The sequence below is a fragment of the Rhinatrema bivittatum genome, chromosome 3 (assembly GCF_901001135.1).
Source record: "Rhinatrema bivittatum chromosome 3, aRhiBiv1.1, whole genome shotgun sequence".
Taxonomy (NCBI): Eukaryota; Metazoa; Chordata; class Amphibia; order Gymnophiona; family Rhinatrematidae; genus Rhinatrema; species Rhinatrema bivittatum.
In genome coordinates, this window is record NC_042617.1 from 115603672 (window position 1) to 115628545 (window position 24874).

Sequence of the window (24874 nt, forward strand, 5' to 3'; positions counted from 1 at the left end):
ATCAGACCAGCCCGGGGATTCCGGGGAGAAGCCGCGAGGAGAAGCCGCAGCAGCATCTGTCCATCAGACCCGAAGGGAGTCGCCACCAAGGTAGAGAGGGTGGAGCGAGGGCGAGAACAGGCATGAACGCAACAGTTGGTCTGGCTTTGCAGCAAATCCTCTCGCTCTGGCAGTGTTGCGCTGGGATTAGTGGAGTGTGCCCTTGGACCTCGGCAAACCAGGAGAGAAGCTCCAAGGAAGCACCGAGGGAAGTGAGACAGAGCCTTGTCTGGGTAGAGACTGGAATCCCAGGCCCCTGCCGACATGCATGGCCTCCAGGAGGCCAACCACGCAAGGTTGGTCTCTGAGTAGTCCTCCAACCACTCAAGCCCTTTTGGATCTGCTGCTGGGTAATGGCTGAGGCGGCAGGCTGGACAGGAGGCAGAGGTGGACAAAGACCATGGGCATTGGACAGATTCAGCTGCTGACGAAGATGAAGACTCGGGAGCTGACGAAAACGAAGACTGGTATTGAAGAAGATGAAGGCTCTGGAGCTGACAAAGACGAAGACTTTGGTACTGAATAAGATGAAGACTCATGCATGGGAGACAAGGCAAGGCATGGCATGGCAAGGCATGGCATGGCAAGGTGAGGCAAGCTAAAATCAGGCAAGTAAAAGTCCAGAACTTCCAAGAGAGTGCAGGACCTCCCGCTGCTCATGGACACTCGGCGAAGAGCAGCACAGAAGTGCAGGATGGACGACAGCCCCTCAGGAAGTCCAGGAACAGGAAGGGGATGGACAGGCAAGAAAGGTCCCTTAGGCACACTACAGAGTCTAGCCGGGCAGGTCGCGGACCACATTGTCCCTTATGTGCCCCACACAGCCGGCCAGCTGGTCGCGGGCCACAAGGGGAGCAGGGCAAGCCCAGGAAAAAGGGAGACATCAGCACAGACAGGCATCAGGACAAGCGGACATCTGGACATCAGACACAGAGAACATCAGGACACGTAAGACATTGGAACATCAGGAACATGGTCGTGGTCTGACGAGGAACGTGGAGAATCCTCGGCGATGACGGATGGAACTGTCCCACCGAGCACCTTACACTCCCCAGCCGGGATGGTCGCGGACCACTTGGCGAAGAGCAACAAAGAAGCGCAGGACAGGCGACAACCCCTCAGGAAGTCCAGGAACATGAAGGGGGTGGACAGGCGAGCAGGTCCCTTAGGCACCCTACACAGCCAGCTGGGCTGGTCACAAACCACACTGTCCCCTATGTGCCCTACACAGCCGGCCAGCTGGTCGCGGGCCACGAGGAGAGTGGGGCAAGCCCAGGAAAAGAGGAGACATCTGGACTCACAGACATCAGAACAGACAGGCATCAGGACAGGCGGACATCTGTACTGGCGGACATCTGGACATCGGATACTGAGAACATCAGGACCCAGAAGAAATCGGAACATCAGGAACATGGTCATGGTCTGATGAGGGACATGGAGATTCCTCGGCGACGGCGGATGGAACTGTCCCACCGAGTGCCCTACACACCCCAGCCAGGATGGTCACAGACCACTCGGACCACTGTGTGCACTACACACTCCAGCTGGGCTGGTCGTGGACCACGCAGGGATGGAACAAGCAGAGCCTCAGAGACATCTGGAAACATGGTGGATGACAAGAACATCTGGACACATCAGGAACGGAAGAGACATCAGCAGAGACCAGGAACATGGACAAAGAGGGATCCCATAAAGATAAGGAGATGCCAGGCAGGAGCAAGAAGTAAGGAGTTCTAAGGAGGACTAGCCCCTTGCCAAGGCAAGGGAGAAGTAACAGAGGAGCCCTGATCTAGGGCTCTGCTGGAGACGCCCAGGGAGGAGTCCAAAGTTGGGGGTCTGGGGCATATCTGGCCATGGGCCCTTTAAATAGGGAAGAGAGGTGCAGCCTCGCCCCTAGGGGTGGAGCCGGAGGCGGAGCAATGGCGGCATCCATGCTGCTGAGGAGCAGGCCTCTGGGCCTTCTGGGAGGCGGCGACCCCGGCAGCCCCACACCACCAAAGGGACTGAAGTCCACGGCTCCCTGCCACGGAGAAGAGGAGAGGCAGGCTGCGGCTCCGGGGCGGCCTCTGGGCCGTGGAAGAAGAGGGCTAGTTTGTGGAGGCTCCTGCCATGCTGGGAGGTCTGGGGATGGCTCCTGCCACACAGGCATGATGGCAGTCTCCAGGCCGCAAGGTAAGCACCTGCTCACGGCTCAGCCCGCGAGCAGGAGCGCAGCAGGCTGAGCTCAGCCCATTCCTTTCAGTGGAATGATAGAATTTGAAACCTACTTGGCTTCATTTGACATCACAAATGAATTTAATATTAATACTGTACCACTCACAGTGTCATTCTGTTTTGTGGGGAAATGTCACTCTGTATGTGTGTGTGTGTGTGTGTGTGTGTGTGCTGACTGACTCCTTTGTACCCATAAAAAAAAACTGTTAGAAAGTAGTAAAGTTAAATAGAACCAAGAATTTGAAGGCTGGCAGCCTGGAAAGACTGTCAGTATGATAACTTCACTGCATCTACTTAGATTGATTCAAAGTAATCACTAGCACTGTGCTTCAATCTCCAATGACATTCCCCTATCCTACCCCAGTGAACACTGAACGAAAGAAGTGATACTGCCTCTATCTTTCTGTTCATCACAGTGAGAACACTACCACAGGAAAGATCAGAAAAAGCCCCTATACCTGTGCCAAAGTTAACTTTTCTAAAGTTTTCTTTTGAACTCTCAGAGAGCATCTTAAAAACAGATTCTTCTCTACCCAACTGCTAGAGAGAAAATAGAGATTTTCCTGAACATGTTTAGATCTTTCAGTGGGAGATTGCCAGTGTCACTTAATCCAAATAGTTTTAAAAGATGCTTCACTGTGATTTGTCCTTCATCTGATCTCCTTGCCAATTTATCCTGCCTCAACACCCAGGAGGATATGATGTCACACAAGGAAGAGTTGGTTGCTATATTTACCTATACTTGTTTGTTCAATGCTCACAAAAGCCATAGATTTGAATGGGCTCTAGATTTTAATGAGTAACATAAATGAATGAGACAAACATTTTCATTTAAATTTATGGGACCCTGCCATTTGTTTTGGCTATCCACAACTGAAACAAAAATGGACTTATTCATTACATTTAACCCATTCATTTCAAACAAATGTACATTCCTAGTAGGTAGGTATGTTGTTGGTAATTTTTCAGAATGCTTTTTGGGTCTTCCTATGAAAACAGAAGTGTTCTTTCTGTTATTAGCCATTGTGGTTTTAGTTCTGGCTGTTGGATCAACTGATTTGTGCAATTTTCCAAGTATTGATAAAAGGGATGTTAAATGTTTGAGCCTAAGGTTGGGCATGCCATCAGAACTCTTCCAATTTAACCTGGCTTCCAGTTCTTTTGTTGATGCCTTAGGCAATAGTTATGAAAGATGTACATTCATTTGAAATGATGTTTCAATTTATTTTTAAAAAGAAAACAAGAAAAATAGAATTTTATTTTTGTTTGTTTCATTTTAAAATGTTGCCACTCCTAATGGGAAAAAAAGAATTCCAAGGCCTTCCTGAAGAATGTTAATGAACTGTCTACAGTGGTTTTTTCTGCGCCATGCTAAATATATTTTACACCCTCTAGCCACCTCCTCCCAAATATTTCTCAAATAGACCCTTTTACTATAGTTATGGTTCATCAAAACCCAAACATTCAGCAACATTCACCCACTGGAGTCCAAAAATATCAGAGTTAAATTGACCCTAAATGTACAAAATGAAAATATCTGTGACCTATGTGTACTCTAGTTACTGGAATTCTGTTTTACCTCCTTGCAAGTGATATCAAAATTTTCCTTCAGGTATACTGCACAAATGATGATGGCTGAGCATATTCAGATATTTTTCTTTATGGTAAATGTTTTTGAAAAATCACTTACAAATAAAATGTCTGCACAAATACAGTACCTTTATTTATTTATTTATTTTAAATTTTTATATACAGCCTATACAGACATATGTTTGAACTAGGCAGTTTATAGTATAATCAATTACATAAAATAACATAAAAGTATATAAAATGAGAAGTAGTTTCAAAGATACATCAAGATGTCAGAATAAAAATAAGTATAAAAGGGTAAAAAATAGTGAGTGGTTTCAATACATCAAGGTAACATAAATAAAATAAGTAGAAGATAAAGTAAAATAAAATAAAATGGGAAATAAAAGGATCATAATATAAACAGTACAATATACGAGGGTGGATTCTAGAGATAGTTATTTATTTAAACATTTTTATATACCGCCTATACAGACATGTGTTTGAACTAAGCAGTTTACAATATAATCAAATTACATAAAGAACATAAAAGTAAATACTGTATCAATAATATGGATATTTGGTTAATGAAATATAACATCAAGATTCATAAAGCAGAAGAAAACATGTAATAGGTTGGATCACTTCAAAAAAAACATTTTACTCTTTGCTTAATGATTATGATTTTCAAATGAGTGCAATGTGAATTTTTCAATTGAAAAGCAACAGCAAATAGGCTAGCACATACTGTACCTCATAAAGTAGGGTCCTTTTCTGGTTTAATTGCCCCTTACTAAAGAATTATTTTTTCTAGTTGTTTTTCCCTTTCTTTATATACAGAGAGAGAGAGAGAGAGAGATCATTCAGCTTATAGAACAGTTTAAGAATATTTTACTATTATTGTCAATAGAAAAAAACACTTCTAAGAATAGTGTTCAATGTCAAATGCCTTGGTTTTGTTTAGATTTGCTTATGAAAATGTACAGTTGGTAGTTTAATTGCCCTACAGCATTTCTGAAGTTGAGCTCACAGAGAAAAAAAATGTAGCAAAAACATGTTGATGTTATGCATAGTGTTATAATGGTAAAGAATGAATTAATCAAGTCACTGCATGGTTTTAGAATACAGAGCTGTGTAATGTAAGTCATCAAATACAATACTGTAATGAAATCAATAAGCCAAATCAGTGTCAAATTGGAAAGGTTTTCAAATGGATTAGTGATAGAAATGTTTGCAATGTGTCCAGGCTTTACCAAGAAATGCCTTTATTAAATGTTTTAACATATCTTTCTTATTCATCCCCAAACATTTGAAAGTATTTTTAACAACAATGCAAATTTAATAGATTTTTAGCCTAGTGTATTTATAAGGTAAATAATAGTTTTTATCCAGTATACAGTACAAGCTCTTTATGTCAAGCAATTGCACAATGCTATTCATAACAATTTTAAAATAGTGGCAATCGGTTATAGTATGAAGCCCTTTATCTTAACTAAATTCTTTGAGTTTTTACTTACCCTTTAACTGCTGATTTGGTATTTCCCCTGTCACTAAGAGTCATGCAGTCCAGTAAAGAAAGCAAATACCTGCACCTCGATGTAAGCCTTATTAAAGTCAGATAGTGGAAATAAAATAATGGCTGGAGTAACTGAGACATTTCTTATCTGCCATCTTGTAACTTAAATTCAAACTAAGTTGCAGTAGGCCAAAGTAACTGAGAAGCAGAGAAAGAAAATGAGCATATAAGTTCCATTGTAAACCTTCTTATTGGACTAACTCATGATATTTTAAACAAGCTCTTGAAACACACACACTTCCTGAGATACACTTTCCATTCAAATGTGACTTGCAAAAGAACACCAGTGTCCATGTGAATGTCTAATGTTCAGAAATTAGTTATGCTATTAAATATTTACAAATAATGAATAAAGTAGCAGTACTAATAAAATATATATTTGTATAATTTATTTTTCAGTTAAAACAGCAAAAATTATTCTGATCATCCTTTTTTATTCTGTTGGGAACCTCCTCTGCCTTATCCACTCCCCTCATTCTGAATATAAAAAAATTGGGGCCCAGCTTTGCTGACGCTTATCCCTTATCAGAAATCAGGCAGGTGAAAAGCCTAAACAAGTAAATAGCTGATTCAGGGAAGGTGATTTTTCAAAGACAGGAGGCTCTCACCTTTTATTTTTTTTTTTTTAAAAAGGGTTTAAAATGTAACATAAACGTGGCACAAAAGAAATGATATCTAGGAATAAGATCAAAGAAGGATGGATTAGAACCAAGAAACAGACAGGTTGATTCTTTGAGGAATCTAGCTAATAGTGCTATATTTAATGTCTACAGTCCTGTGAATGGTTCAGGACTGCAGGAAAATGTTAGTACTATTTAAAGTTCCAGATATGGTTAGGTATGTGTCAAATATATAAATAAAATCTATATTTATCTATATGTGTATATCTATACTTATCTATATGTGTGTATCCATGTATATCTATAATACAGCAAGCTATAGATATAGCATGATTTCAAGTACATTATATTAGTTGAAATAATTTTACTCTTGGAGGTTGTTAACAATAAATGTTCTACGTTTTTAATACTTATTATTTAATTACTTAACTTCTTAATTGTATAATCAACAGTGGAAAAAATGTCCTTGAATAAATTAAGTGTTGTCATAGTAAATAATTAATATTGTGACTGAAATTTGGAGTCAGATTTGTCTGCCACTGGTTGCTGTTCACAAACCTATTGGTTTAATGTTGCCAGATCACATTTTGGGAAACCTTTTCTCACTATATTACGATCCAAATATTGTCAAGAGGTAGTTTATATAGGCTAAATAGCAGTATGGGTTTTTGTTTAATAATCCTTAAATGAAAGAATTTAAAATCATTAAAAATGAACAGTTATTTTGATAGCTGCAGATGGCTTACTCTGTGGAACCTATTAAGTTCTTATTTTCTTCTCAGCTTTAATTACACATAATTATGTTCACTTTTACCAAAAGTCCTAAGACTATTTTTAGATTATATGGCAAACTGGATACTGCATACTTCTTGCATTATTTGAAAGCGATGGTCCCAAACTGTAAACTTAAGGCAAATTATTGTAAGAATCTGTTATTGTTTATGTGGGTTTTTCTAACACGGTTTAATTACTCTTCCAACTCTGGAAACAATTAGGTTATCTTCCATTGAAATTAGACAGACGGCTTGTCATGCTGAGAAGATAATACATGGTATTACATTTTACCATGTGCACAGTTTGCAGCTCAACTTAAAAGGTGAAGTCAGAGTGGTGCACTGAGCAGAAAGGAGTGGGGGTTGGGGGGGGGGGGTCATTAACCTACCAGAAAGCCCAAGGAGACCTCAGCTATAACCTGCGTTTATTGTAATATCATTTCAGCAAACGCTAGTGGAGATCTGAGAGAAGTGTAATTTCTGTTTTTGGGAATCAAGGAAACATATTCTGTCTTAAAGACAAAGTAACTCCGAATAACGCTAATATTCCAAATGCTTGAAGGGGATTGTTCTCGCTTTTCAGCCTCATAATCTCATCCCTCACACAAGCCACCAAATTGTATGACCTTATTGGCTTCCTCTCTTTTTCTTTTTCATCACAGTTCGCTGTCAGGTGCTTTTTTTCTTTTTTTTTTCTCTGGGCATACATGGATCAAAGAAAACCCCTGAATATGTGTGGTTATTGTAGGACTGAAACACTATATCTCTGAAGGTAAGAAAGAAAATGGGAAGAGGATGCGGACTGCATTTTGGCATTCTCTGGATCTGTCGGTATTATCGCAAAGAGCAGGTGGGGGCCGATAAGCTCTCACAGGGTGCCTCATTAAAGGCTAACACAGTGACTATTATTGGATCAGATCACATCAGGTGGAGAAGAGCTGAGCCTGTGCTGACACCTGAGGCAGCCTGCTCTGCTCTGACCTTGGCAATCAGCTGCCAAGGTCACCTTTAATTCCTTCAGATGGCTGTGGAGAAATCTTTTAAGGGGAGGGAGTAAAGAAATGAGGGCGACATACTGAGAAACGAGTATCTCATATTTTTTTTTATCAAACCAGAGGGTGACAGAAGGGGCTGGGTATAAATGGAGAAACTTCTGTAATTGCTATAGTGGGTCAAAATGACATCACATATTACGGTAGTCAACAAGAGCAAGAGGACAACCACTGCAAGACCTGCCTCGGAGCAGCAGCATCCTGCCCCAATGAATTTATCGCAATTTCTTGCAAGCAAGCTTTCTTGCCTTGGCGTTTGTCTGTTGGGGTTTTATTCATCCTGTCAAAGGAAGAGTTTTCCTGTTTGAAGACTGGAGTTTTAGGGGAGAGGAGCCAGTCACCTGCTCAAAGAATTCATATGTTGCCCGATGCTCTTCCCAGCCTGGCAGAAAGTCTGGAGGCCTGCCTGTACACATTGGAAACGGCCTCTTTTAACGCTGTGTTTATAATCTGGTAGAGACGAATTTGTGCGCAGCAGAAAATGTATGCTCTCAGTGTATCTGTGAAATAAAAAGAATTGAACAGTTGGAGGCGGAAGAATGTATCTTGCGTTTGTGGTCATTATCTTTATAGCTCTGGTAATAAATAAATCTAGTAGTTACTACCTAACAGTATAGTGTAGCGGTGTGAGACACTTTGTTAATACTTTCTTATTAATTTTCTATTTCCCCTTTAAATCTTTTCAGCCTTAGTGGCTCCCCAGTTGCCTTGAAGGATCTGTCTTCGCCCCTCGAGATAGAAACTGCGACGCTCATTTTTCTACTTTCTGAACACAATCAGTTTTCCTGTCTAGACTTCCCGTTTCTCCTCTCATTTCTAGATTTCCGATCTTGTGCATTTCAATGCACAGGACCAGTTCAGTACCTATTTAACTCTTCTATGGCTAACTATCCCAATGTTTTATTTGCATGGAAAAGTAATAAGACGTTTGAGGAAGGACAAACATTGCACCCTGGCAACTGTCTACTTCAATCCAGGAGGTAGGGCATAGGGAAAAAAAAAAAGGAACGTTAATGTATTTAACCTGCTAAGTCATCAACGTAAAAGTTCATAAAATTGTACCCAGTTCACCTATGAAAATGTACTATCAACAGGCTTATGCTGTGACCATGATATTCTCAGCGAGAAAAAGAAAGTTGCAAACAAAATGTCACTGATTTGTTTTCTGTGCTGTTGCTGGATACGCTAAGATATTTGGAAGTCCAGCGCTTAAACCATATTCCCCTGAAAGAGACCATGGTTCTGCACAAAAAGGAAAAATTGTTCACTTAACCCACCACCCACCCCCCACCCTCTCTCCCCATTTCAGGACCTGAAAAATGTTGACGATTACCTCCCGCGCTGCTAATGTCGCTGGCCTCCCAGCAGTTGTTTTTACAAACTATAATATTTCCAGCAGGACTCCATGACAAGGGTCTTTTCCTCGACTGCCAGCGCCCAGGGAATGGAAATTATTCAAATCGACTTCCACCCGCCCCCAACCTGTACGGCAGCAACTTCGGGCTTCACACACACACACACACGAGCGCGCGCACACACGCACACCCAGGGGTGCTGGCACCCAGCACAGGCTAGCGAGGTCCCCGACTGGGCGACACCCCGATCTCTCAGGAAACAAGCACATTCGCAGAGAGGAAAAAAGAGCAGCTTCTCTCTCCTTTTGGTCTTTTATTAATTGACCTGTCAACGAATTCTCCTGTTAACGTGAGCTCAGCCTGAATTGTTTATGCTCAAAGATGAGGCATGTTCAAAACAGAACAATGAAAAAGAAAACAGCCCGGCATGGCTTTCAGAGGTCCCACAAATATTTTGTTCTCTGTCACCTTTCCTGACTTGTATGTATGTATGTGTTGGGAGGATGGTGGAGAAGGAGGGGAGAAAGTGGGAGAGAGTCGAATAATTGTCAATTTTCTTTATGGCGCAAAAACAACTATTATGAAAAAAATATCCACACGGGGGAAAAAAAAATACAAGTATGCTTCCTATGATATTTTATGATAATCTACTGGCTTGTCAGTTTTCTACTATCATATCGGAAACGGTTTACGTAAAACTGCTGGAGAGTAGCTGATTGCAACGTATGTTTTTTAACGAGGCATCCAAATATGGATTTAAGTGATGAATTAAAAAAAATGAAAACATCACATATTAGAAACAGAATAACCTAGTAGCCAAGCTCCTACTGTAAATAAATGAACACTATTCAGATGTGTCATGGCAATAACCATTTTCGAAGTAGATGTAACTAAATCCGAAACGCCTTTTAATAATGTTGATCTCTAGTGTTAAATAACAGAAAAAAAATATTTATGTCATTAAAATTAATTCTAGAGTTAGGACATTTTGCTCATTTAAATTGTAAGGAAGATAAGGTCATGAACACAAGGCGAATATTTCTTATGCAAAATATATATATATATTACCGAACAATTTTGCTGAAAATGTACTTAAGACAAAAGAAACCGAACAATTTAGTACCAACTCAGTACACGCAAAGAAAACAAAAGCTTTTCAAAATATTTGCATTTATTATCGTAGCAGCATTTACAGTTGCATTGAAATTCAAAATAGGAACTACCAAAGGGGAAACTAGTTGAGGAATATTAGCAGGTTATCTTCTTTAAAGACTGCAATAAATGAATACATTAATCCTTTACATTCCACAAATAACAAATTGCATCGCCTTAACAATATATACAGAAATATTCCATTTAAAATACGCTGTTACACAAGTACTGCCACTCATCTAGGTAAAGCACAAAAGACATACAGCTCAACTTTTTTTTAGGAGTCTCAACTTTTTATTTTTCCATTTTGTGGTTGTCAGCTTTTTTATTGCAAAGATTTGGCTGCACCTTACAAGGCTGTAGTTCAGAAAGAATTTCTGCAACTTTAGAACTCAAAGCAGACACTCCAGGTTATTTTTTTAGGGGGGGGGGGGGGAGGGAGGGGAACTAAAGGTGGGGCGGGAGTAGTGGGGAGCTATTTACCGATCATATTCCTATAGGACTGCGATAGAGAGCAAAAACTTGTAATTGATCGAAACCGGGCTATTTGCTGGTATTCTGTTTGGGATATGTAATGTCTCCATTTTAAACATGAAAAAGACAGCACACGTACATAAAATAGGTTGCATTCTCAAAACCTTTTAGTTAAACTTAATAACTTGATATCACACACACTCGCGCACACACACACACACACACACACACACACACACACACACACACACACCCACCCCTTACTTAACCCCCTCCTCCTTCCACCCAACCAGCACCACCCGCCTCTGGCTAAACAAATCAAATCTTCACTGTTTAGATATTCCTGTGACAGTCCAATAATGTACTGGGTTTAAAATTACAGTCAGTTCTTTTCTTTTGTATTTCATTTCGTTTTGTTGCTGGGAGCAAGATAACTCGATTTTTGTGGGATTTACACAAATTTGGATCGGTGTGACTGGGTTATTTCTGCTCCCTTATAGTAAATCCTTCCTCTAACTGCCGGGGTCTTCATTTGCAGCGTGCATATACACTGTGCAGTTTCTTTGACTAACCAAACACCTTCCCAAAAGAAATATACCTAGAATGTCATTGCACAGTCGGCGTTTAAATTGCTATGGAGCAGAACAACACGGGGTTTATATTTTATTTGCTATGACACTGCATGTCTCTATTTTGTTCTTCCCTCATTTTCTGCCCTTGGATGGAAAATATTAGTTTGTTAGCTGCATTGTTCGCTGAGCACTTCGGCCATTTCTCTTACTTAACAATGTCCGTGTAAGGGTAAGCAGTTTCCATGTACCCTACATTCTGTAACCGATTCAGGTCCCTCCAAAGTAGCCCTTAAAAGAAAGAAAGAAAGAAAGAAATATCCCCTTTCAGTTGTTGAGCGCATTTAGTTGAAATGCAAGACAGGTACTTGATTTAGCATTTATGCAAAAGGTTACACAAACCGCGTTTTAGAAAGTGTTGGGATGTTCTACAGGGTCAGCACCGGATCAGATCATTTTTTTCTGAATACAGCCCCAAAGATAATGAGTGCTTGTTGTATTAAAGGGGACAAACAGTACTTTGGCATCCCCTGACCCCAGAATGCATGGCTCGGTTTCATTGATCATCCCCCTTTATGAGATAATGCAATTACAAACATCAATAAGGAGCTGCAAGGGGAATCATTATGTGGTGACAGTGATAAATGACGGTGCAGAAATAGCATGCTTTCCTCTAACAATCCAGGAGCCCAGGGGCTTTGGGGGCTGAACACAGTCACCAAGGAAACAGATGACATCTAAAATGGCACTAAAGGAAAAAATGAACAGTCTTTCTTCTCCTTTCTCTCTTTCCCCTTCTTCCAAAGAGTTAGGTTTGGACCTAAACGCAGCTGCAATACAGGCGCTTAGCTGCCTGAAAACATTAAAAACAAGAAAGAAAGAAAGAGAGAAAGAAAGAACATTTTCATTCAAGGAAAGAGCAAATATTACAGTCAGATCTGATTAAGTATAAAATATGTGTCATTAAGTTACATGGAGTTAGCATTTTAATTCCACTAAATATTTGGTTACAGCCTGCAATAACATGTACTATGCAGAAAGTAGGTGAAAGGGTTTTGTTTTTTTTTTTCATGAATGTTTTCCCGTGACTATGTTGATTTTTAAACACTTTATAAAATCATACCGATTTTGCAAACAACCCAATATTCTGTTTCTCACTACTTCACTGTTGGCTGCTAATGGAAAATATATACATTTTTTCCAGCTGTTTTAATCTCACACCAAATGTGCTGAATGTTGCTAGGACGAGTATGGTTTCTTTAAAATATAAAGGAATTGGGGAAGCATACTAAATGATCACATACTGTAATCATTTTGCTAGAGTATTTTAAAAACAGAAAGGCCAGTAAAATATTAATATATTTAGCATTTACCAAAACCGATTACGATTTTCACTTTCGTTGCGATATTTAATTTTGAGTGCAAATTAAGTTGCAAATTAAGTGCAAATGGAAGGACCCATCATTTTAAATCTAGTCAAACCAAGGTGCTGCTGAACTGATCATCATCAGGAACCTGACTGAAGTGGCACCAGAAATGCCTCCTTCATATAACCAGAGCATCAGCAATCTCAGAGGAGACGGAGTATCCAAGAAAAAAAAACATAAATTATAGGCAACAAATATCTCTTTGGGGGGGGGGGGGGGTGGAGAATTAAGACTTGGAAACAGACTGGAAAGTTAAACAAAGCAACAATATAAAAAGACTAGTTGATATTTCGTGGATGCGAGGTGCCGATATTAATAGTTTATAGGACATAAATGGCATGGGCCTGCTAAGGAGGCATTGCCATCCTAGGAATGTCACTTTTTAACCAAAGCACCTGTGGCTGCCACGTCTAAAGCTATAATCATTTGATAAAGATTCGTCTCCTCTGTTGGAAATGCAGGCGACAGAAACTTCTCCCTGTCCCCTGTATAGCGAACTCCCTTAGAGGGCATTCCGGACCGAGTGAAGGCAATGCATACACCCAAGTTTTAACCTATTCTGGAAACCCTCTAGACGCACCTGTTATAAGGGTTTCTTAATTCAAGGTTCCCTCCCCCAAGTGCTAGAAATAAAAGATTAAAGTAGCTTGAGTTTACTTCGCCTTGCTTCTTAGAGAATATCATTGTTGCTCTATAACGAATAAGATCCTGGTGGCTTTTTTATGTATTTATTTTTTTAGTTTGGCTAGGGAGATTAAACAAGCATTCGCTATGGCTTAAAATCAACATCTCTTTTCCACGGGTCCAAGGATAAGCAGTGAACTTTGTGGGATTTGAGCTCAACGTACTGTGTATATAGACTTGTAAAAAAAAAAAATATATATATATATATATATATATATATTTATTAAAACAATCAGAAATGCTTTTTCTATTAAATATGTCCAAGGAAAAAAAATACTGCCCAACTTTAATGATTTACTCAGTTTGTTCTTGCATTTAGTCTATCAAATAAAATCGAAAAGTTCTACATTATTCTCAACATTTTTAAAAATACTGTAAGTTCGGCAAACCTTACATTTATCCAGAAAACGGTGTTTTTGTTAGGATTCCCTTTCAATCTGCTCGTCAGAAAACACGTCGGATAGGTCTAAGCTGAGAAGATATTACTCTACGGCTATTTTGTTCTTACTTCGTCTATTTTTGACTCAGAAACGTTACAGGTCTCATTCATTTAGAGGGTGTAATTAGAGCACAGAAGGGGAAAGCCCTAGCCTGCTTTGTAAGCATTTCGGAAGGTTGTGCGATGCCGTCAAGGTAAACTGCACAGAAAAAGAGATCCGAAAGGTGCCGACTCTGAAAACCAACGCAGAGACTGTGCACTTCCATCTCCACCTCGGTTATATATACTGCTAAAACCGCTATGCACTCTTAACATCTCAGAACATGTCCGTGTGTCCCCCCCCCCCCCCCCCCCCCGTGTTATTTGGGAGAGAGGGGGGGGGGAATAGAGGGAAGAAAAATAGAGGATGAGAGCAAGGAGTAAGGCATTACACAAGGTCTAACTCATCTATGGCAAAGAATATGATGAGAGAATCCATCCCCCTCCCTCCTCGTTTGCGTTAGGACTCTGGTCTGGACCACTCACTTGATGAGAAAATGTGAAAAGGAACTACGTACCTCGCACTTGCCCCTAAAGTTCAGGGACACATCTGCTTGAACCTCTGGAATTCCCTACACTCTCTCTCTCTCCCTAACCAGAAGAGGCTGCCACTGAGAGGCGAGCGCGTGTACAAGCCCGGGAGCAGCGTTTCAGCACTGCATGACAAGCCCTCGCCTCCACCAGCAGCAGCAGCAGCAGCAGGGTGTGTTATTTTTATTCACTGGGCTTCCTGAGCACCCCTCTCCCCCCCCCCCCCCCCCCATCTCACCTCTTCTTTCCACGTTTACCTGTGCCCCCCCCCCCCCCCTTGGTCCGGCATTATATTATGCTTTCTGAATGGAAAGGCAAGAATTTCTTCTTTCTGTCACTTTGCACGAAATCTTCCAGTCTTTTTCTCTAAAAAAAAAGGTCCCGCACTATTACGCTACCTCTATAAGGGCCAGATGTACTAAGCATATCCCCCCCCCTCCCCCCTTAAACACAACATGGTATTGAAGGGGCACTCTTCAGTAAATCTGACCTCACGAGTCTTATTCAAAAGAATTGCTCTCATTCTGCGCGATGTAAAAAAAAAAAAAAAAAAAAAAGTATATATATCGAGTAAGGCCCCAAGGATCAAAACTTTGCTCGTGTAAGTCTTTGTAAGGCAAGAAAGGATTCCTCCAGAGTAGCGCCTAATACCATCCTCGCTGCTTAATGCGTCTCTAATTCGATAAGCGATTTCAATTTTAAATTGTTAGTAATTCATTTTATGGCTAATTTTTCCACATCAAATATTTAAGCGGCAGATTACGGAGGACCCCTCCTCCTCTTCCACCCGCCCCCTCCCAGCTCGGGGCACGTGACGCTGCCCAGGTTGGCGCTGCATCTGTTTGCCCTGTCGCCCGAAAGATGGCGCTAGAGGCCGGCGCCTCGCGTGGCGGCTGTGGCGGGAATCAGAAGGCGGAGAGGCAAGGGGGGGAGGGGAGAGGCGCAGCCAGCCGCTCGGACCACGGCCTACAGTCCCGTGCCTTCCCAAGAAACCCGCTTGGCGGGGCGAGAAACCCCCCCCCCCCCCCCACCCTACCCCTCTCCCCTCTCCTTTAACGCCACACCAGACGCTGGCACGACTCACGTTCCTCGGGAAAGCTTTTTGTGTGTTTCCTTCTCTCGATATGAAAACACATCCCAGCTAAGTATATAAGTCGGGGGAGGGAAATAAGCCAAAGGAGGACGCAGTGTGCTTTAAGAAAAGAAGGAATTCTGTTTAAGATTTTTTTTTTTGGGGCCCCCTTTTTTTTCTTCTTCTTTTTTTTAATAGAGGGTGAAATTCAGATGTTTCCCCCTTTTCTCTGCCTCTCTTCCTGCAGTAGATAGCAAAGGATGAATTGCACACTGGTTGCCAAAACTTTTTTTTTTCCTGCCTTTGCTTTGAATCCGGGGTAGCTAGGAAACAGCAAGCAGCCTGAGAAGACGGAATTTCAAACGTGTAAAATGTTCTTAACGGAGCCATTGAAAAAGTGCAATAAGGCGTGAGGGGGAACTAATCTTCCCATTTAAATGTTTGTGGCAATTTTATCTAAATGAATTTTAATGCTAAACGAGGGATAATTCCCTATTTGTAGCCCGTTTATTTCTCTTTCCTGTGCTTCTAAAGCCGTCTTAACATCACGCACTGAACAATAACAATAAAAATACTGTTAAGGCATATTCTTCACTTTAAATGTGTTATAATTGCAGCTGATTGTATGTGTGTGGGGGGGGGGGAATAAAATACTATTATTAATGCAAATACAGAAGGGGGGGGAGAGGATGCTATATTAACAAATTGACAGTTCTGTATTTCCCCCCCCCCCCAAAAAAAAAGGCACAAAAAATGCGCGTGTCCATTTTTTGCAAGAGGGCGTTTTGTTTTTGTCTTTTAAGACGCGCCAGAAACACTCTCTAACAATTTCCATTGAGCCGAGAAGTGCTGGCTAACCTCGTTTCAGTGCCAGAAATGTGGGATAGCAAAAGCTCAATAGCCTCCATCAGTGCACTGACCCTTTAAAAAGGCAGGGAAGAGGAGAAGCGCAGCAAAAGCAAAACTTGCGCTGCTTTCCCCTCCTTGCCGCCCCCTCCCTTTTTTTTTTTTAATATATTATATTTTTTTTATTGTGCTCTCCGTGCCTCAGCCCAGCCCCAGCCCGTGACTCCTGCTCAGCCGCCTTCGTGCTCCTGTCCTGACCTTCCCGCGGCGCAGCCTCACTCTTGTGGAGGGACTGGTGTGTCCTCGCCCCTCACTGAGCCGTGGACGCTCGCTGGCAGTTTATAACAGGTTTATTATTGAATGGAAAACATAAATAAATGGTCGTTAACTGCTTGTAACCACATACGAGGAGGGACTCGTTTGAGTACCATAGGACTGTATTTGGATGGAAGGCTGTACTTCCTTCAGACTGGGATTTTCAGAAGCCCTGCCCACAGATGGCTTTTTTTTTTTTTTGTAAGATGTTGCAGCTCGCATTTATGTTAATGTCATGAAGGCAAACATCACCCGAGCGTACTCCTTTCTGAACCCCCACTGCATTAACACAAAAGGTGAGCGTGCAGAGTGCCGCTCCGGCAGGTGGGTGCCTCACCTACCACACAGCAAATCCAAACAACTGGTTTCTTCTTTCCAACTGAAAATAGAATTGTTTGGGGGCGGGTGTGGGGTGACATCTAGGTGAATGGCAGGCTTCAGAAGTCTAGCAGCCATGTTCAACCTTTGCCTTTTGTTTAACATGCAATCACTTCTGAAGAATTAATAGTGTGTGGCTGGATTTATTACATTAGTGCTGGTATGTGTTCTTTTTCACACACTTCTTACAGCTGTAAACAGATTTAAAGAAAATAAGCCATAGTGGCCTAGCCACAAGTTTTTTTTTTTGTTTTGGTTTTTACCTCATTTGAAATGATTGGTGAAAATGCAGCCACTATAACTAGTTAGAACCCAGAGTGAAGCAAGTTAGTATGTGTAGAAGTACTTCAAATTCACATTCTTGAAAACAAAAGGGATACTCTTTTAACCCATGGAGTACCTGAGATACACCTACTCAAGATGAGTAACAGTTCTGGATGTTTTGTAACATTATAGTAAGATTCACATGATCTAAATTCAACTATTTTTAACATTAGTTCTGCTGTATGCGATATTGCCTCTGGCCTGCAGCAGAGATACCACAATCTACATGGCACTTTTGAATATGTGAACATTCACACTAAACTTTCACTTAATACATCCACATTTAGAAATACCAAATAGCACTATATTTAGCAGCATATAATTTTACTCTATATTTATGATGTTCACACAAATGGCATTTGGTATTTCAGCGTGGGGGCCTTCATATAAATAGTGCTTATTCACATATACCCAATGGGTACAATCCACTGAGAGCATAAAATATAATCATTAGCCCAGATTTTATCTTTTCTTTAGTTTTGGGCAAGTTCAAATCTAATGATCAATAGAAGCAGCATCAAGATGCACAGCATTAAGTTGCCGAGTCCAGGACACAGTATTGCATTTTAAGATATGTTTATCTGCATTAGGGAAGCCTCTGCATAATTAACAATCGGGCGCATAATTGCAAAAATTTCAAAATATATCTCTGCAGAAGTCTTTGCACAATTGGTAGTGGAGCACATATTCACAAAAGGACGCCAAGGAGGGCTGCCATCACTATACAAGTGCAGAGCTGAACATTTTTGCTTCTATTGATCATTATTTATTGTAATTATTTTTTTATTGTTAGCACTTTTCAGCACTTCAGAGTGGATTACATTCAGGCACTGTGCATATTTCAAAGACTCTGGGTGTTAGATTTTAATTTGCACATAACTGAAGAAAAGTTAAAATCTGGGCTAATGATTTTATATTGCACTCTTAAATGGATTGTAGCCATTGGGCATATGTGAATAAGCGCTATTGATATGAAGACCCCCACATTGAAATACGAGATGCCGTTTTGTGTGATCATCATGAATATAGAGTGAAATGACATGCTGCTGAAATATAGTGCTATTTTGGTATTACTAATTTTGGGTGCATTAAGTGTGAATGTTCACTGTCTGAAGATTGGACATTTTTATACATTCACTGTTAACAGCTCTTTTTGTTAATCATTCAACCTTTGAATACGTTACATTACACATTTGTTACCTTTCAAGTTCTGTTAATAACAATTGTGAACAGTGAGGGCTTTACTTACACAAAGAACATTTTTTTCTCATTCACCACAGACAGAATGGGAGAACTTTTGAAAGGCAAGCCATAAAGCTTTTTCCAATCCTAATTAAAAGAAAACTTTACAAACTTTCAAACTTTAGTGGCATTATGTGCAGCATGTGTAAATTAAAGAAAAAAAAAATCTGGAGTCTACAGACAGACTTACTGGAAAATCAAGACAAGAATGAAATGACAACTAGATTACTTTCTGGTTGCTTCTGGGATTTTATTAAATATCCTTTGGTGTAAATAGTAATGGGAACTATTGGTTAACGGAGTGGCTTGGAAAGATGTAACATGGAGTTCATGCAATTTTAAAAGCCATTCTTTATACGGAGTGTGAATTTCCAAAATGTGTTTATGTTTTGTGTGTGCGACAGAGGCAAGAGTTGGTAGTAGCTCTTTGTACAAGATGGAGGCTGTGTATGTATTTGAGAGAGTTTAAATTTGTTTGCATGTGTGTTGATGACAGACACTGTCATTGTTTGTGGGGTGTGTGAAATAGAGGATTTCTGTTTGGGTGGATGTGTTCCTGTGCCTATCAGAAAGGGAGTGTTTCTCAGTGACAGGAGGTTGGAGACTGTGCTTAGGAGATGAAGTATTTGTGTGTCTCTCCTTGCTGATTTCCATCCATGTACATTTTCAGTTTCCATGTCACAGGAAAAATGCACACTGCCGTGGGAATGGATGCCATCTTGTTGCATCTGGCAGAGCTATCATACGTGGCTATTTTTGCAATGTCACATAGCTTTCCAGTGCCATGCAACAGAAAGTTACATGTGCAAGCTGAAAAAAGGACAAAGACAATAAGTAGCATTAGCACAGATATCCCTCAGCATGTCCTGTAAAGAAGCCTAAACAGCAGGTGAATAGAACTCAGTATTGTTAATACATTGCTGTAGGCATTATCTCCTATGCATTTTTGTAGTCATAGGCCTAGGACCAGCATCCTAGTGTCCCTATGATAGAAGTCTGATCGTGAAAACAACATGTCCAAATGGCCTAGATGTAATCTAATTTATATCTGTTCAGTTTATTGATTTAAATTACTTTGCTACTGACTCCATTACTATATAATGAAAATAAATACAAAACTCTTCCTGTGACAGATGTCATCAAATAATCAGTTGACATCATTTGATAATGACTATTCTATTGTCCGATGACTTTGGCAAGACCACAACTTGAGTGATTTTGGACAAACATGAGCTACAAGTTAGAGCTGGTACAAGGTTTAACTAAAGATTTCATTATTACCAGTGACTTATCTCAGGTGATACTTATATTCAGAATCTGTTAATGCAGTAAAGTAGTTCTTTTTCCTGTAGCAAGAACACACAATTTTCATTTTTCCTATGTGTCCCAATTAATTTTCTAGCATCAACACTGACATGAAGTTCTTACTGAAACAGACCAACAGAAAGGGTATTTCTTTGAATTAAATGTTCTATCAGATAAGGGAAAACCCACCAACCAAGGACACATAACCAAATGGAGAATTAACCAGTGGATTGTTATTAATGTTGAAAGCAGTCATATTCTGAAAACTAGTTAAAACAATTGTGAGTTCATTAATACAAGAAAATTGTAGTTTCTAGCCATTAATTCATCTGTAAGGTCTACTCAGAACAGAATTGTCTAGTATTCCAGCTGCACTTGTACGGATTTCTAATGTTTATTCAAAAACACAAACAAAAAGTAGGTTGTATATCATCTTTTATTTGGCCAACATGTAAGCTTCAGTACATTACGTTTTTCACTTCTTAGATTTTTCACCTCTACATAATGTACTCAAGCTTATATACTGGTCCAAGCATTACAAAATTACTTTATTCCTGTATTTACACACATGTACATTGTTTCATTACAAACTGTATGAGAAAGCTGTCCTTCAGTTTTGAAAATGCTTTGTTTGTCACCTTTAAAGTAGCACTTCAGTGCAGCTGGCTCAGAGTTTGTTATTCTGAAATGCTTCTCTGAAGGATGAATAGCACTAAATTTATGATGCTATACACCTTTTCCAAGGAGAAAATTACAAAAGGTTACTTTTTTTTTCTGCTACTTGGGGGTAGGGGAGGGGGGAAAACCTGCCGGCACCAGGTTGTACTCTGCCTTTTCTGGGGCCTATCAAGAATCTGCTCATGCAGCAAGGGGCATTCTGCTAGGACCAGCTGAGGAGTTACAGAGCTGCCAGGAGGGATCACACTTATTTTGACAAGTTCTAGTCTCCCCAAACAATGAAGAAATGATAATGCAAAACTTATTTTATCCAGAAGGATAGGCAGCATTACATTTTAGTGTTATGCAGCCTAAAGGAAGATACCAAAACTCAAGAGTCAGCTATGCTGAAGTGCTGTTTTAAGAAAGTGCTTTAAATGGGATATGAAATGTTATTTAGATCATGCTTGGTAGAGACTTTTGCTATGGGGAGAACCTTAAAAAAAAAGAAAAAAACCCAAGCCCTGTCAGATCAACTCTACAGAAACATTTTCAGCTATACAGAGCTATGCAGCAGAACTCCAACTCTTCCCCCAATTGTTTGTGGCTGGCAATTTGGAATTTTCAGCTCCATAAATACTGCCTCTAAAAATGTGGTTCATGGGGATTTTTCCCACATGCACAGTTTGGGAGAAAATGAGATTAGACCCAAAAGATTTTCTTTTGCTGCCTAGAAAACTAGTTAAAGGCATCATACACACAGAAATATTACTCCAACATAAACCCCAAACCAGACAATGTTAAGGTCTAAATCAGTTTTTATGCACAAGTGTTGCACTCTTGGTGCCCTGATATGCAAGAATAAGGCTTGTGGCTCAGTGATAATATTGTACGTTGGCATGCTAGAGACTGAACGGTAATTTTTCAAAGGAGTTATGCATGTAAATGTAACATTCTATTGTAGCAATTTTCAAAAGCCATTTACCCGCATTAAGTGCACTTTGGTCCTGATTTTCAAAAGCATTTACATGCTTAAAACTGGGTTTTACATGTGTAAATGGGCTTTTAAAAATTGCTACAATATATGCCATTGAATTGTCAATAGGTTTTACCTGTGCTAATTGCACTTAAAGCGGGTGAATGGCTTTTAAAAATTGCTGTGATAGTATGCTACGTTTACATGCGTAACTCCTTTGAAAATTCGCCTGTAAATGCAGGTAAAACCTATTGACAATAGCATGTATTGTAGGAATTTCCAAAAGCCCACTTACATGAGTAAAGTGCACATGTAAAATGCTTTTGAAACTCAGGGCCTGAGGTTTGATTCCTAAGCCAGGCTTCTGTTGCCTTGGTTGACAGGGTCTGGGGATGCTGCAGTAGCAAAATTTAGAACTCTGGATGGGGAAGAGGTTTCAGCCTCTTTTTTAAGTGTTACTTAGAGGCTAGACTTGGGTCCATATTCGCTAGAGGTCATTTTCAAAGAAGTAGAGCATGTAAACATAAGCTATTGCAGCAATTTTCAAAACCCATTTATCTGGGTTAAGTGCACTTAACGTGGGTAAAAGCTATTGACAATTCAATGGCAACCACTGCAGCAAATTTTCAAAAGCCCATTTGCACAGGTAGATTGCATTTACACATACAGACAGTAACTTTCAAACCAGTGCACAGGTGCGTATGTGCACGCATGATTCAGCCCCGCAGCCAGGGATGCGGCAGTTTTGTAACTTGCATGCATATATATGTGTACATGTTATAAAATAGCCTGGCCGCATGCACTTGTGCACCAAATTTTAAGTGGGCGTGCATATCCCGCTTCTAACGCATACATTGAGGAATTTTAAAAGAGGCGCGCACCAATGCCATTCCCAGTTTTACTAGTTCATCCCCGTTCACACCCAGTTAAGTTATAGGTCCTCCAACTCTCCCCCCCCCTCCCCCGGTTTGATAGCCTTCACTCCCCCCCAGTTAGCCCCGACCCTTAAAACCCCACAGATCTGCCTAGTTTTCTTTATTTTTTTTTAACTTACACGGCGTTCATAGCAGAAGTAAAATTATGCAGCAAGGAGGCCTCAGCACATTCCGGATCGCGTAAGTCTTTACCCGCACATGTCTTTACCCATGCGTGCTGCAGGAGATATGCACTTATCTTGCTGGCTTTTAAAATCCGCTCGGCATGTACAAATCCGACTTATTTGCACACCCCCTAATTAATGCGCACACCGGGATTTTAAAATTCACCTTATGAAACCCGGTTTTAAGCATGTAAATATTTTTGAAAACTATCTCCTAAGTTTGTAACCACTGGTCAAGGACTGACACTGAAGTGGCTAAGCTGAGTTGAGAGGGAAAGTTAGGGGAGGGAGGGAGGGAGAAGCAGAAACTCAGGTAGCTGCAAGTGAAGGCCTTTAGCACTATAGCCCAATGGAGGCTGGTTCTGACTGAACCAGAAGTCCAAAATGAGCAGGAGGAAACTACTGGGTCAAAAATAAAAAAAAAGACTAAAGGCCTAATTCAAACCTAATATGCAGCACCACACTGGGATTTTATTTACTAGAAAAGTCAAAATTAGTTAATAAGATTGGTCAACTCAAATAAACAGCCACATAAAAGGTTTGAACCAGGTCAATTGTGCATAATTCTCAAGATCACTGGTTTCCAAATCTGGTCTGAGAATAATCAACAAGTTGGAAATTACCCTGGCTTTTTGACAACATTTATCTCATAATTAGTTATCATGAATGTTCTGAACAAATCAGACCTGTTTGGGGTTCATGAGGAACAGATTTTAGAAGCAGTGCTTGATATATAAAACTTAGTCCATTTGGGAGTTACAGCATAGGCCATAAAAGAAAACTACAGAAAATTTTCATTAAAATTTTGCAGATTCGCTTTGCCCACCTTTTGCACACTCTTTGGAATATGTTTGCTTCAGGACATAAATCATTCATTCATTCTGTTTCCTCACAGGTAGGAGTCTCATTTCCCCTGTTTATTAAACTTCAGAAGAAATATTCAAACCTGGAGCCTGATCCAATATACATAATTAAAAAAAATCATAAAATTACAATAAAAAAATTATACAAAATTCCAGGGAGGAAAATTGAGAAAAATGCAAAAAGTAAAAAATAAAAAGTGCAGTTATGTAATTTTATTATGCCCAAACTTTTCTAGGGGCCCTAAGGAAAACAATTTTAGTAAATGAGGCCCTTTAATAAGGTATTTAGCATTTATAATTTTTTAATGGATTTTTTTTTAGCTTAGGTTTAATGGCATTTGCTGAGATTCCATATTCCTAATGGATCACTACAAATTTTGAGGGAGCAATAAAGAAATTATTTTTTGAAGTAGTGGAGTCAGCATGACAAAAAATAATTTGTTTTTATTTTAGATTCAGATTTCATTACTGCACTCAAACTACTACAACTGGGCTTGGAGTCAATATACAATCCAAACGATTTCAATCAGATCTCTAAGACTCAGTGTGCAATGATTATTATTAATTATTAGCTCATTGGTTTTTCGATAGAAAAAGCCTATCAACAAGCATTTAACCACAACAAAAAAGAATAATTAGCTTATCCCACTTAGTAAATCTGTATGCATGCCAACTCATACCAAACTGCTACTTTTACAAAAAAATTGCAATAATACAGTTATTTTTTTCCAGTCCTTTTTGCACAAAATTTATTTACAATGTATACATAAATGCTCCATGATGGGACTATGGAAAAATGCACACATGATGGATGCTTTGCTCTGAAATTAAGTCAACATATTAAAAATAAATCTTCTTCAGTTTATGTTTTCAGCTGCATAAAACAGGAAGTGATGTATAAGGTGGTTGTTGCTGCATGGGGACATTGATGCTCTGATGTGACAGTTAGGCTCCAAACACACTGCCTTTTGGTTTCCATGCCTCCTCCTACCAGTCTCCTTAAGACATTGCCTGCAACAGCTGATTAATCATTGTTGATGACTGCAGTTTTTCCCATCCTTCCTGATTTACATCTGTTCAGGCCAATTCAAATATGGTGAGTAAATGAATTAGACATGCAAATTCAAGCCCCAGGTTAGGAGGGGTTAGGGACCTGGAGGGGAGTGGGGACGAAGGGAGAGAGAAAGAGAGAGGGAGAAACAGAGCACATGGCTGAAATCCTAGGATAGAAGAAAGATTCTTCTGCCTGACATAGTTATTTTAATGCTCTAGAAACCCTGCAAA

The 24874-nt window shown here is 40.1% G+C and overlaps 1 protein-coding gene and 1 long non-coding RNA gene across 6 annotated transcripts in view; both read right to left on the reverse strand.

Moving 5' to 3' along the window:
- Positions 1-4013: 4013 nt before the first annotated feature.
- On the reverse strand, positions 4014-14674 carry LOC115087013. 2 transcript variants are annotated; one of them, XR_003855394.1, is made up of 3 exons: positions 14501-14674; positions 9177-11684; positions 4014-8343 (listed from the first exon to the last, which is right to left on the reverse strand). It is a non-coding gene; the product is annotated as an uncharacterized LOC115087013 (long non-coding RNA). The 2 variants fall into 2 exon arrangements; XR_003855395.1 differs by lacking the exon at positions 14501-14674 and adding an exon at positions 13899-14487.
- Positions 14675-24014: 9340 nt separating this feature from the next.
- MEIS1 (Meis homeobox 1) overlaps positions 24015-24874 on the reverse strand; it is a 312349-nt gene continuing 311489 nt past the window's right edge. For all 4 annotated transcript variants that reach the window (XM_029593612.1, XM_029593610.1, XM_029593611.1 and 1 more), the window contains one exon: positions 24015-24874. This exon is cut by the window's right edge and continues 673 nt beyond it. The gene's annotated coding sequence lies outside the window, so the exon portion shown is untranslated.